This window comes from Macrotis lagotis, chromosome 1, assembly GCF_037893015.1.
Source record: "Macrotis lagotis isolate mMagLag1 chromosome 1, bilby.v1.9.chrom.fasta, whole genome shotgun sequence".
Lineage (NCBI taxonomy): Eukaryota > Metazoa > Chordata > Mammalia > Peramelemorphia > Peramelidae > Macrotis > Macrotis lagotis.
This window is the reverse complement of record NC_133658.1, coordinates 200,021,212-200,033,525: the sequence shown is the minus strand read 5'-3', so window position 1 is coordinate 200,033,525 and position 12,314 is coordinate 200,021,212.

The following is a 12,314-nucleotide window of genomic DNA, read 5'->3' as shown; positions in this document are numbered from 1 at the left end:
TGGCGGCTGTTGCTGTTCTCCGGATTTGTTCTCCAACGATTACAGGCGATATAATGATGATGATAATTATTACAGTCCTGGCATACTGAGGGGGTGGTGCGTGTATGTACGTGTGTGTGTGCTCCAGGAGAGGGAGAGGTGGGGAAGTGACTGTCCTGGCTGAGCGCATCCCAGGTGTGGTCCAGCACTCAGCCTGGGAGGGGGCGGGGAGGGGGTGCGGAGGATGGGGATAAAGAGTCTGGGCTGCTGCACCTGTTTGGGATGCTATGAGCAAAGTAGATGGGCTTCTTTGGAAATGGGAGCTCTTCCACACAGAGGGAGAGAGCTGGGCAAGTCAGAGTGGAGAGAGCATTCACCAGGAGATTAAAGAGTTTGAAGAGAAGAGGAAGGGGTGGGGGGGAAATTGAGCATTAGAGAAGGTTTGGAGATAAAGAAGAAAAGCAAACTGCAAGCATAAAAATGAAAGAGCGGGTTTATATACTTAATTTAATTTGATTTAAAAAACATTTGTTACTAAAAAATCATCTTCTGTTCCTTTTGGCTTTTCCTACACTCCTTAGGTCTTTGTAGCCCAGCTCCCGTATATATGTGGCTTCTCTGAGGTGAGGTGGTGACTTCCCGGAAGGGCTTCGAATTTGGATTCTGTGACTTATCCGTGGAGGCTGCCTCTTGTATTGATTAAAAATAAAGCGTTTGGCAGTGAATTTATTTTCCGTGTTTATTACCTCTGCAAGCTTGTACTGTGGGTGGTTTTGAAAGCTCTAAAAGATGGGGGGGGGGGCAGCGTGGGGCACACCAGAGCTTTCTTTTCCCTGTCATCTCAAGACTTATGGTAGGGGAGGAGAGCTCTTTGATTTGGTACAGGGGCACTCAAGTAATTGACTTCCCCTTATGTATTAGGAAATACATCTTGGTGGCCTTGAATTTGTGCTTGCACTAAACAGCTCTCTTGGAATTATTGCTTCTTTGTGTACTGAACACAGCATGGTTAATTGTGACTCCCACAATTCTAGAAGTGATATGTGATCTGCATGACCTTATTTGTAGACAGAGATTAATCATAACTGAGATTAGAGAAAAACTTGAAATCCTTAGTGTACTCTGAGGGAGTCCTATCTCCATCTGAAGCTATTTCTCGCCCCCCTACCTCACTCATCTTGCAGCAGACAGAAAGAAAGCTGAGCTCCATTTGTATGAAGACTACTTGGATATGAGGTTAATAAAGGATTATGAAACATTTTTTTTTCTTTTAACTTCTCTCCAGGTGCTCCTGGAAAGAGTAATAGGTAATGTAAACAGGATTGGGTGAGATGAAAAGATGGGGAGTTTGGGCAGGTCAGGTTGTTACTCTGCTTAAAGGAAAATGTCATTAATCAGGATTTTCCAGTAGCCAAATTGTCTTGTGCAGGCGGCTGTGGTGAGTCACAGCTTTGGCTTTAAGAGTAATTGTAGAGTGTGTATATACCATTTCCTTTTTTGATGGTGTGACTTCTTCATTACTTGGTAGAGAACAAATTAGGATACTTTATACTCCACATCTGGGGACATGACTAGCAGGCTAATGGAATTCTAGGTGCTCAAGTACATCTGGGTTGGGGGAATTGTGTAAAGGAGAGAAAATGGCTGTCCAATGACTGTCCTCTAAAACATATCACTTCATTTCACATGACTTATCAAGAATATGCAATGCAAAGAAATAGCTATTTATTATAAAGTCAAAACTACCTAGTAGGTCCTTCTTTGTCTTTGTAAACAGTATCTTCCCTTTCATTTCCTTTCCTTCATCTTTCTCTGTGTCTATGAACATGAAGATAATATTTTTTAGATGATTTAATCTACCATTTTACAAATTTACATTTTGTTCTAAAATGAAAGGAAAACTCAAGAAGAAAAGGGATTAATGCTTCAAATATTGAAAGTAAATAAGTGTTTGAAATGAAAATTCTTATATTAGAAAATGATTTTCTCAGGTTAGTCTTAAAAGTCAGTCTTTGAAGTGGTTGAACATTCAATTCTTCCAAAATTCCCTTATATACCTTGTACAATTATTAATGCAATTCTGCTAGAACTAGCATGCATATGACACAACAAGGCAGAGTGGGTAGTCAGCTTCAGAGTCATGAAGGCCTGGGTTCAAGTCCTGCCTCTGACATGTACTGTCTATGTGACGCTATGCAAATCATCAAAACCTCTCACCATCTCTGGAGAACTCTCTAAAATTAAATTTTGGAGCAGTTGTAATCTAGTTTCCTCACTTTCTCTGCTATTTCTTTTAATGTGTTCCTCTCAATAGGTACATTTTAATTTTATAAAATTTGAATTTTAATGAAATCCCCAGTTGACATAAATGTATGTCATTGTGGTATTTTATTGCTTCAAGTTTTTTTTTTTCTTCCATCTTAGGTCTGAACTGATCTAAAGTGTAGGAGAGAAAGAAGAATATCACATTTTTATATTAAAATATTTTATCCCAAAATAAGTGATTTTCAAAGTCAGACTATTGATCAGCCAACTCTCAAGCTAAAGTTATTTTTTAACTTAAAAATTATTAGAGTACTTGCTACTTTTGTATATAGTGAAATATTTTTTAAAGGTAAACATGGTAATCTCAAAGAAATGTCTTTGTACTAAGTACATAGTAGGTACCCAATAAACACTTGTTACCCTAAATTGAGTTGAGGTATTCTGTTCTATTTCTGTAGTTTTAAACCATCCATTTATTTGACTGGTGAGTATTCTGATTTCAGATTTTTCAAAATCATATTTCATCATTTAATGTTTGCTGATTTTCAGAAATGGAAATATCATAGTAGTTCATTGACTGCAGTTGAAAAAAAACCCCAGCTATGATTCATCATTTTGGGCATTGGGAACAATATTTTACAGTTTTACCAGTAAATATATACCAAACAGGTCAAGGCACTGGGCAGGGAAGTTAACTCTTAATCAGTTATACCTTAGAGATATTGAGTAATCACATTCGGCCACGTCTTGAGTTTCTTAAATAAATGTTTATTGTTTTTCATCTTGGGGTTATAGAACAAAAGTTGTGCATATGAATTTTCCAAGTGAGTATTTATGGAGAAAATTCCAAGTCAAATCTTTGGCACTTATTTTCAAACTGAATTTATCATTCATTCATTGAACAAATGTTTGTGAAATACTTTCTTTGTGCTTGGTCTAAATGATAATAGATATTTCTGGATTTATACTTGAAAGAAATAGAATGTATAGGAGTGGATAGTTTTTTTTAAATTATGTATCAAGACACAATTGATCAAATGCTTTCAGAGAGAAATTTCTGGTATAATATCCCTTAGGCATGATTGAGTGATGATTCAAGATTTGAAGAATTCAGCACTATATCATGAGTTTAATAATTTATTAATTTATTCACTTCGCATTGTTAGCTTAAATATCTGTTTATGGATTTCACAAGGCAGTACATGAAAAAAGTCAAATTTTTTAGAAAATATTTGTTGAAGATGTTTTTTGAGGAATTGCCTAGCTTCAAAAACGAAGTCTATCTGGTAGAAGTCTAATGATGGAAAAAGATGCCATTTTTTGGATATTGAAGATTTAAACTTTGGGTAAGTTGAAAGAGAATGTTTGTATTACAAAAGATATTACCAAATAAATTATTGCATTTATAACTAGAACATTAGACACTTTCTAGATCTAACTCTTATGATTCTATTCCTTGTTGATGAATCCTTAATTTGCTTACAAAATAAAAGTTTTTGCTTTTTAAAGATTACTTTCACTATTCCCAACTTTGTTCATGATGCTTTGATTTCTTCCAAAATAATTTATGAACCTATTAATATGTTTGTTTCCAGGTGCCCTGGAAATAGCATTTAGACATTTTAAAATAATGAGTGAATATGTGGTTTAAAATTTATACAATTTTCTGGGACCAAAATCAAAATTATCTTATAAGAAATACAGATAGGAATAGGAACAGGATGTGTGGTTTAGCTGTTATAGGGAACTCCTGAATAAAGAGAATTCCCCTATTCATGCAGGTTTATATTCATACTTTTCATAAATGTCATGAATGATGAGGTTGATCCTTCTAGACACTTAAATACTTTGTTTACATCTACTTCTTTCCCCTGCTGAATTCCTCTAAAGAGAGAACTGAGTTATTGCACTCTGTCCTAATGCTTCCCTTCTCAAATCATGCTTAAAATAAAAATTTCAATTTTTAAAGAAAGCATACATAGCAAAGTAGTTGTTTCTTCAGCATACATATAGAACATTTATTAAGAACAATTCCAAAACATCTCTATCCTATCAAACAGTAATAAAATAATTGGTTTCAGTAGATTATTCTGTATATTAAAAAATAATCTTCCATGTGATTATTCTGTGATTATATCATAAATTAAGATCTTTATAGTTATCTTTGTGTTAGCCTTAGTTGTTGTTATTGAAAAATTCCACCATATTTTTTCCCTCACTTTAAAACATTTGTCTCGAATACTTAAATGCTTGTCTTTTATTTTTTAATTTATTTTTGGCTTTTGCGGGGCAATGGGGTTAAGTGATTTGCCTAAGGTCACACAGCTAGGTAATTATTAAGTATCTGAGACTGGATTTGAACTCGGGTCCTTTTAACTCCAGGACCAGTGCTCTATCTACTGTCACCTAAGTGCCCCCTAATGCTTCTTTTTTTTATTCTTATAAGTTCTATCCCTCAAATTTTTCCATACTCTTCATTTTCATGATCTTTATTTTTGCTTTAATATTATTGTGAAATAGGAAGCTGGTATCCTCATTGTTCATTTTCAACATGGAATTTTCAAGCCACTAGGAGTGACTAGATGTCATCTAGATGTCAATATGCTTCCAGTCCCTTCTACTTGAAATAAATATATTGTATCTTCATGTGCCAAGAGCACTAATCCTCAAAGGAGTTCTTACAGTGACTTAGAACAGAAGGCATTGTATTCCATTTTTAAAATGAAACATTTTTTAAAGTTTCAATAGAAGGATACTTTAAAAAGAAATAAAAAATCATTAAATTTAGTCTCTGAAAAGTGTCCAGTCCAAAAATAACCCATTTCAAAAATATCTGTTCTGGATTTCTAGAATTCTTATTTGATTTTAAATTGGATCATTTTTAAATTTTTTAGTTCTTGCCTTTGAGGTTCCTATATAAACAACCGTCAATAGGTTCTTAAAACTAACTTCCTTTTATTGAGAATACATTTTCATTGTAATACTAGGTTTTAAAAGATGACTTCATGATTTCAATAGAATTTCACAAGAAATGTTCAATCTTCCTTTTGCATGTTCTCCATCCTGGTCCTTTTTTTTTTGAATGTGTAATGTCAGAGGGAGATGAACTTTTAAAGATAATTAACCTTTTTTTTGCGTGTGTTATAGACTCTTTTGGAAATCTATAAATCCCTTCTCAGTTTTTTTATTTCACAAAATAAACTACATAGGATCATAAAGGAAACCAATTATACTGACAATTTGTTTATCTCTCTCTCTCTCTCTCTCTCTCTCTCTCTCTCTCTCTCTCTATCTATCTAAACTCATGGATTTCAGGTTAAGAACTCCTAAACCAAGGATTTAAAAAAAATTTAGTTTTGCTCTGATCTGTCATTTGAAGATAAGAATTTGAATGTGTGAAAACTGATGAAATCCAGTACAGAGCGACAAAACCCAGGATAGATTCCTTGGGGACAACCAACACGAATAGGGATGACTTGAATGAAGGACCAGCAAAGGAAACTCAGGAGAGGTCAGCTGGGTGGGAGAATAACCAGAATTAAAGTTGTATCACAGAAACCTGGAGAAAAGACAGAATCAAGTAAAAAATGGTGATTGACAGTGTTAACGTCTGAAGAAAGGTCAAGGAAGATGAAGATTAAGAAAGGCCATTGGGTTTTATAGTTAAGATCACTGATAACTTCAGGAAAGAACAATTCTGGCTGAATGATGAAGTATGAAGTTACACTGTAGTTAAAAAGAAAAAAAATCAGATGCATTGATTGAAGAAAATCGTTTTCTCTAGAAATTTAGTTCCAAAAAGTAAGGAAGATAAGGAACAATAGCTATTTGAAATGAATAGACCAAATGTAGATTTTTTTGAGAACTTGGAATATATAAGCATATTTGTAGACTACTGTGAAGTAGTCAGTGGGCAGGAAGAGGTTGAAGATAAATAGAAGAGTAGAAATGACAGAGGGGAAAATCTGCAGGAGAAGATGAGATGAAATGGGATTTTAGGGCAGAGAGAGAGGGGTTTGCTTTCACAAAGAAAAGGACCACCTCATTAAATGAAACAAGTGTAAAGGGGGACAGTGGCAGAAGGCATCTGAATGATTTGAGATGAGTAGGAGGTAAGAGGGAGCTCTCCACAAATGGCTCATTTTTTTTCCGGCAGTGGAATATGAAGCAAGATTCTAAACCTGAGATGGCTGGGGGATGGAGAGTCATGGGAGTTTTGAAGAAGTATGAAAAGGTTTGGAAGAACCTCTGTAGTGAATGGGACAGACAGTCAATAGAAGGGGGGGTGAGATAAAAGGGTTGCCTTACATTGTCTGAGCCCTGTTGAGATTATGTAATATATAAATTTGTAGTGGGTGCAGGCAGCAAGATGATTTTTTTTTTCAACTTTTCTTGAGCAGTTATGGTCAAGATGATCTCTAAGGTCTCTAAAATTGGATGGTACTAATGCCTGAAATATAGCATTAGCAGTGAATTCAAATGCATCAGAGTGGCAGCAAGAAAGGGCTTTACCCCTGCATAGTTCCATTGGCTACTAATGCCCCTTTCCCAAAATCATTATATTTATTTAGTATTCACATTTTAAATATTCTTGTTATGCATATCTTATCTACTCTGATACAATGTTAGATTCTTGAGGGCAGGAACTGTTTCCTCTCACACTTTGTAGTTTCAGTATTTTGCCTAGTGCTGACAAAGAGTGGGTACTTCATAAGTGTTTGTAACTTTCAGGATATAATTTTTGGGGAGTAAGTGTTGTAGCTACAGAAACTTCATTACTAAGTTACCTTAGTGTCACCCCAGACCAAATGCCATTGTTATTTCTACTCATGGTTATTTTTAAAAAAGAAAGATAGATTGAATGCTACTTAAGGGCAGAGACCAAGTCTTTTAACCTGACTCTTTCGGGACAAGCATCCCTGAGCATCCCTGTTTTGCAAGTGGGAACACAGAAGCATTGTAAAATGAAAGGCCTTTTCTCCTCTAAGACACAAACATGAGTGAGAAATAAAGCATAAACCTCTGGTGTATTGTTTTAGTTGTTGAACCATGATACTTCTGCTCATTGGGGAAAAACAGCATTTGGTTTGTGCTGAATTGTTCCTTTAGAACTAAGCATGAACTTTAAAATTCTCTGTTTGGAGGGAATATAGTAATGTGGTTAATTCAAAGGCCTAATAGTCATAAATATTGTTTTCCTTAGTCTTGACTCTCTTACCCATTCACATTAGCCTATATATAGATAGGTAAATTTTAAAAAGGAGAATGAAAAATTAATTGAAATAAACCTATAGAACTAAATTCAATGTTATTTATAGTTATCCTTGTTCAATAAATGTCCATCAAGAAGAAAAGTTAAAAATGTTCTCCCTATACTATATGAAGCCTCTATTCAAAGACCTTTTGTATATAGAATGGTTAGTTAATCAGGGGATCAACTCTGGGGAAGCCATCTCCCCAGGTTACTTGATAAATTCTGCAATTAACTTGATGAGATTATAGGGCACTGGCCTTTGTAACAACCTGTACAGGTCCTCTCATTGACAAAGTCATCTTGTTGAGAAGAAATATAGAAGTCCTCTGAGTGGTTCCTAGAGGTTGGGGATATTGCTAAGAAGATTGTTCATTGAAAGTTGGGGGCCAGAAGTAGGAAAAGGGCCCTCCACTTGGGCTATAAAAGTGAGTTGGTCATGTTTTTTGTTTTTTCTCTATTTTCCTTGAACTTCTAGACTTCTCTATTTTCCTTGAATTTCTAGAGTGCAGAAGAGGCGACCTTTATGTGGATTGGGGTGAAGGAAGGTAGGGAAATCCTAGAATAGTTAATGGAGACTTTCAAGAAAAGTATATAGTGAACCAAAAGTACTTGCCCAAGGTTTCTGGACCTGAAATTTCTGGTCCTTTCTTCCTTTTTGTTTCTTTTTATAAGTTTAGGTCAGAGACTAAAATTCCTGAAGATAGACATTCTCCTGTTAAACAGTCAAGGCATTAATAAGAGTTCCTACAGAAGTAAAGGTAAAGGTCAGAAGTAGATATGATTGTCCACTTTTCAAAAGGGATGCCCTGAGAGTGAACTTTACCAGCTGTAGAGATTACTTTATGGGTAATATCAAATTCAAATATACTCATTAGAGAAGGAAGAATATCTCTAGCATGGCCCCCAAAGCAAGAAGACTGGAGCCTTGCCAGCTCTCTTGACTATTTCTCTGAATTACTCAGATTGTATTAGCTCCTGCAATCCTATAGAGCATATTCATGTTTAGGGGAAGAGTCAAATGAGTTATTTGAATACTTTATGTGTTTCTTCATCTGTTCCTGAGTTTTGTCAGCTTTTATACATCTTCTGCATTTTCTCTCATTAGGTAAAATAAATATTATTCCATCACCAATACTTATGCAGTACCTTGAATGCCTCAGTTGGAGTTTGGGAGCCCTGTTACCCATTTTCACAAAAATGTAGATGTGAACTCTATCAGCAGTATATTCAGAGATTTTCCTGGAGAAACTTTACTAAGACAATGCTCCAATGAGAGAAAATGGCCATTTGGGGCTTCAAATTTCCTAGATGTGTTTGTTTTTTTCACTTTAACCACTGTATTTATTGAATATCAACACTGGGACCATGTTATATACCTCTTATATTATAATGTAAGCTTCAACTAGATCAATGCCTACATAAAGGAGGAATTTATCAATCTATCAATTGATTAAGGATAAGACTCCAGGATAAGATTCAGTCCTAATGAGCCCTTTGTTGGTCCTTGGCCACAGGTTATATATGTAGTCATTCCCTGACCTCTGAGTCAGCTTGTGATTAATTCCACCCTTAGGCATTATATTTTCCTATAAAAAGATTGCAGTGCCAATTTAAATTAAAATGTCAATTTAGAGAAATGTTATAAGAAGAAATCTGATAAATAGTTGTTTACTCTTTGTTCATGGCATGGTTGATAGAGCCCCAGACTCAGAGTTAGAAAGATCTAGGTCAAAAATTCACCTTAGACCCTAGTTGTATGACTATGGTTATATTATAACATTTTTATGCCTCAGTTTCTTCATTTCTAAAATGAGGGTGTTGTACTTGATGGCTTCTAAGGACCCTTCCAATTCTAAATCTAATATTTTATGGTCTTATGCTATTACATTATAAACATGTGCAATTTCTCAGGGTTCAGTGCAGATAGGGTGAATTTGGGCTCCATACCTGCCATACGTTCCACATATTCCCTAGTCCTTCAGATCAATGTTCTGTTCTGTACCCAGGTTCACTTACCCTTACTTCAGAATCACATAAAAGCAAATGGGATTCCCAAGCTTCTAACTCAATCTCAAATGTATCACATTCAATCCTTCCATCTGTGCCAATTTACCAACTACTCCATGCACTAACTATACTAACTATACACACACAATAATGAGCTTCTCTAACTACCTTCCTTAACACCAGCAGCAAGTTGTATATATTGGTGGTCTTAAAGAAACTTAGCATCTCATTAGCAGTATCAGGAAGCTATATGACCCTGCTTTCTCTTAGTTACACAGGTGGAGTGACCATTATCCATGAGTGAGTCCTGACTTTTTTTCTACTGTTGCTAGAACATATGCTCTGGGTAGAGTTCGAAAATTATGTCCTTCTCCTTCTTCCCTTACACAAAAAATTTGAATGTTCTGCATATTGCTTTTCTACTAGAGGTACTAGAACTTTATTTACAAGACCTGAGCTATCACAAAATAAATACCGATGTGCCACAGCTGGTGAAATATTCTGGAAGATGGTGACAAGAAGGGATCGAGTCTTAGGGGCTCTCTGATAAAACTTGAAACTAAGGACTCTAACTAAACTTTTGAGAGACAGAACCTATAAAGGGACCCAGTGAGGCAGTTCTCCTACTCAAGGTAACCTGGAAAAGAGCAGAAAAGTTCTGCTCCTCGGGGTCAGAGGGGTGGCCCGCCAGAGGGGTGGCCTGCCAGAGCGAAAGAACTTCAGCCTCCCGGAGACAGACCCAGGGCTCTGGGAGCCCCGGCTCACAGCAGCGGGGGAGTCTCCTGAGCTGCACCCCGGGGAGAACCAGGCACAAAGTGGGGGAACAGCGAGGGACCTCTGCCAGAACAAGCATGTGGAGCCCAGCCCTCAGGGCACACAGCAAACAGCTTGGTCTTTTGGGCAGTCCAGACCCGGAAACAGAAGCAGACGGAGCTGGTAAGCAAGAGCCCCCAGGGCATGAGCCCTTTGAGCTGAGGGAGGGTTAGAGACTGCTGAGCTCTGTCCTCTGCCCCTGGAACAGGACTCTGGGGCTCTGACCACATTCAGATCCTGATAGCAGTCTAGGCCCCCCCCATAGAACAGCAGAGCCCCCCCCCACCTCAGCCCCATGGCAGAGGGGGGTGCTTATGGTCATTCACAGACCAGGAGGGAGGACAGAGCTTCACACACACTGAGACCCTTGTGGAAGTGTCCCAAAAGCTCAGGAAGCACCCCAAAACCAGGCCCAGGCTGGGAAAATGAGCAAGCAGAGAAACAAGAGGAAGACCATTGAGAAATATTTTGCATATGAGCCCAAGAAGAATCAAAATACTCAGTCTGAAGATGAGGAAGCACAAGCTCCTGCATCTAAAGACTCCAAGAAAAACAGAAATTGGGTTCAGGCTATAACAGAGCTCAAAAAAGACTCTGAAAATCAAATGAGGGAGTTGGAAGAAAAACTGGGAAAAGAAAGGAGAGAGATGCAGGAAAAACATGAAAATGAAGTCAGCAGCTTAGTCAAGGAAATCAAAAAAAAATGCTGAAGAAAATAGCATGCTAAAAACCAGTTTAGGTCAAATGGATAAAACAGTTAAAAAAGTTATCGAGGAGAAGAATGCCTTAAAAAGCAAAATTGGCCAGATGGAAAAAGAGATAAGAAAACTCTCTGAGGAGAACAAATCCTTCAGACAAAGAATAGAATTCAGAGAGATTGATGAATTTATGAGAAATCAGGAATCAATACTTCAAAACCAAAAAAAAAAAATGAAAAATTAGAAGAAAATGTGAAATATCTCATTGAACAAACAACTGCTATGGAAAACAGATTTAGGAAAGATAATTTAAAAATTATTGAAATGCCTGAAAGTCATGATCAGGAAAAGAGCCTTCACATCATTTTCAAAGAATTACTACAGGAAAATTGCCCTGATATTCTAGAAGCAGAGGGCAAAATAGAAATGGAGAGAATCCACTGATCCCCCCAAGAAAGAGATCCCAAAAAACCAACTCCTAGGAATATTATAGCCAAGTTCCAGAACTCCCAAGTCAAAGAGAAAATTATTACAAGCAGCCAGAAGGACACAGTTCAAATATCATGGAGCTGCAATCAGGATCACACAGGATTTAGCAGCAACTACATTGGAAGCTTGTAGGGCTTGGAATACAATATACCAGAAAGCAAAAGAGCTCAGAATGCAGCCAAGAATGAACTACCCAGCAAGGCTGAATGTCCTCTTCCAGGGAGAAAGATGGACTTTCAATGAACCAGGGGAATTTCAAATGTTCCTTTTGGAATGGCCAGAGCTGAACAGAAGGTTTGATCTTCAGATACAGGACTCAGGTGAAGCATGGAGATTGGAGGAGAGGGGGGAAATATGAGGGACTTAATGAGGATGAACTGCATGTATTCCTGCATAGAAAAATGACACTGATAATACTCATATGAACCTTCTCAGTTAATAGAGCAGGTAGAGGGAGCTTTTGTAGTTGAAGCACAGGAGAAAGCTGAATTCGAAGATAAAATATGGTGTAAAAATGGAGTCAATAGAAAAAAAAGGGAAATGTAATGGAAGAAAGAAAAAGGAGAGGGGGAATAGGCCCAGATATTTCATACAATAAGATTTTTTTTTTATTACAATGAGCTATTGCAATGATATGGAAGGGGGAGAGGCAAGGGGGAATGAGGGAACCTTTGCTCTCATCAGAGGTGGCTAGGAGAGGAAACAGCATATATACTCAATGGGGTATAGGCATCTGGAATAAGAAGAAGGGGTGAACAGGGGGAAGGGGTGGAGATGTGAATAAAGGAGGAGACGATGGACCATGGGGG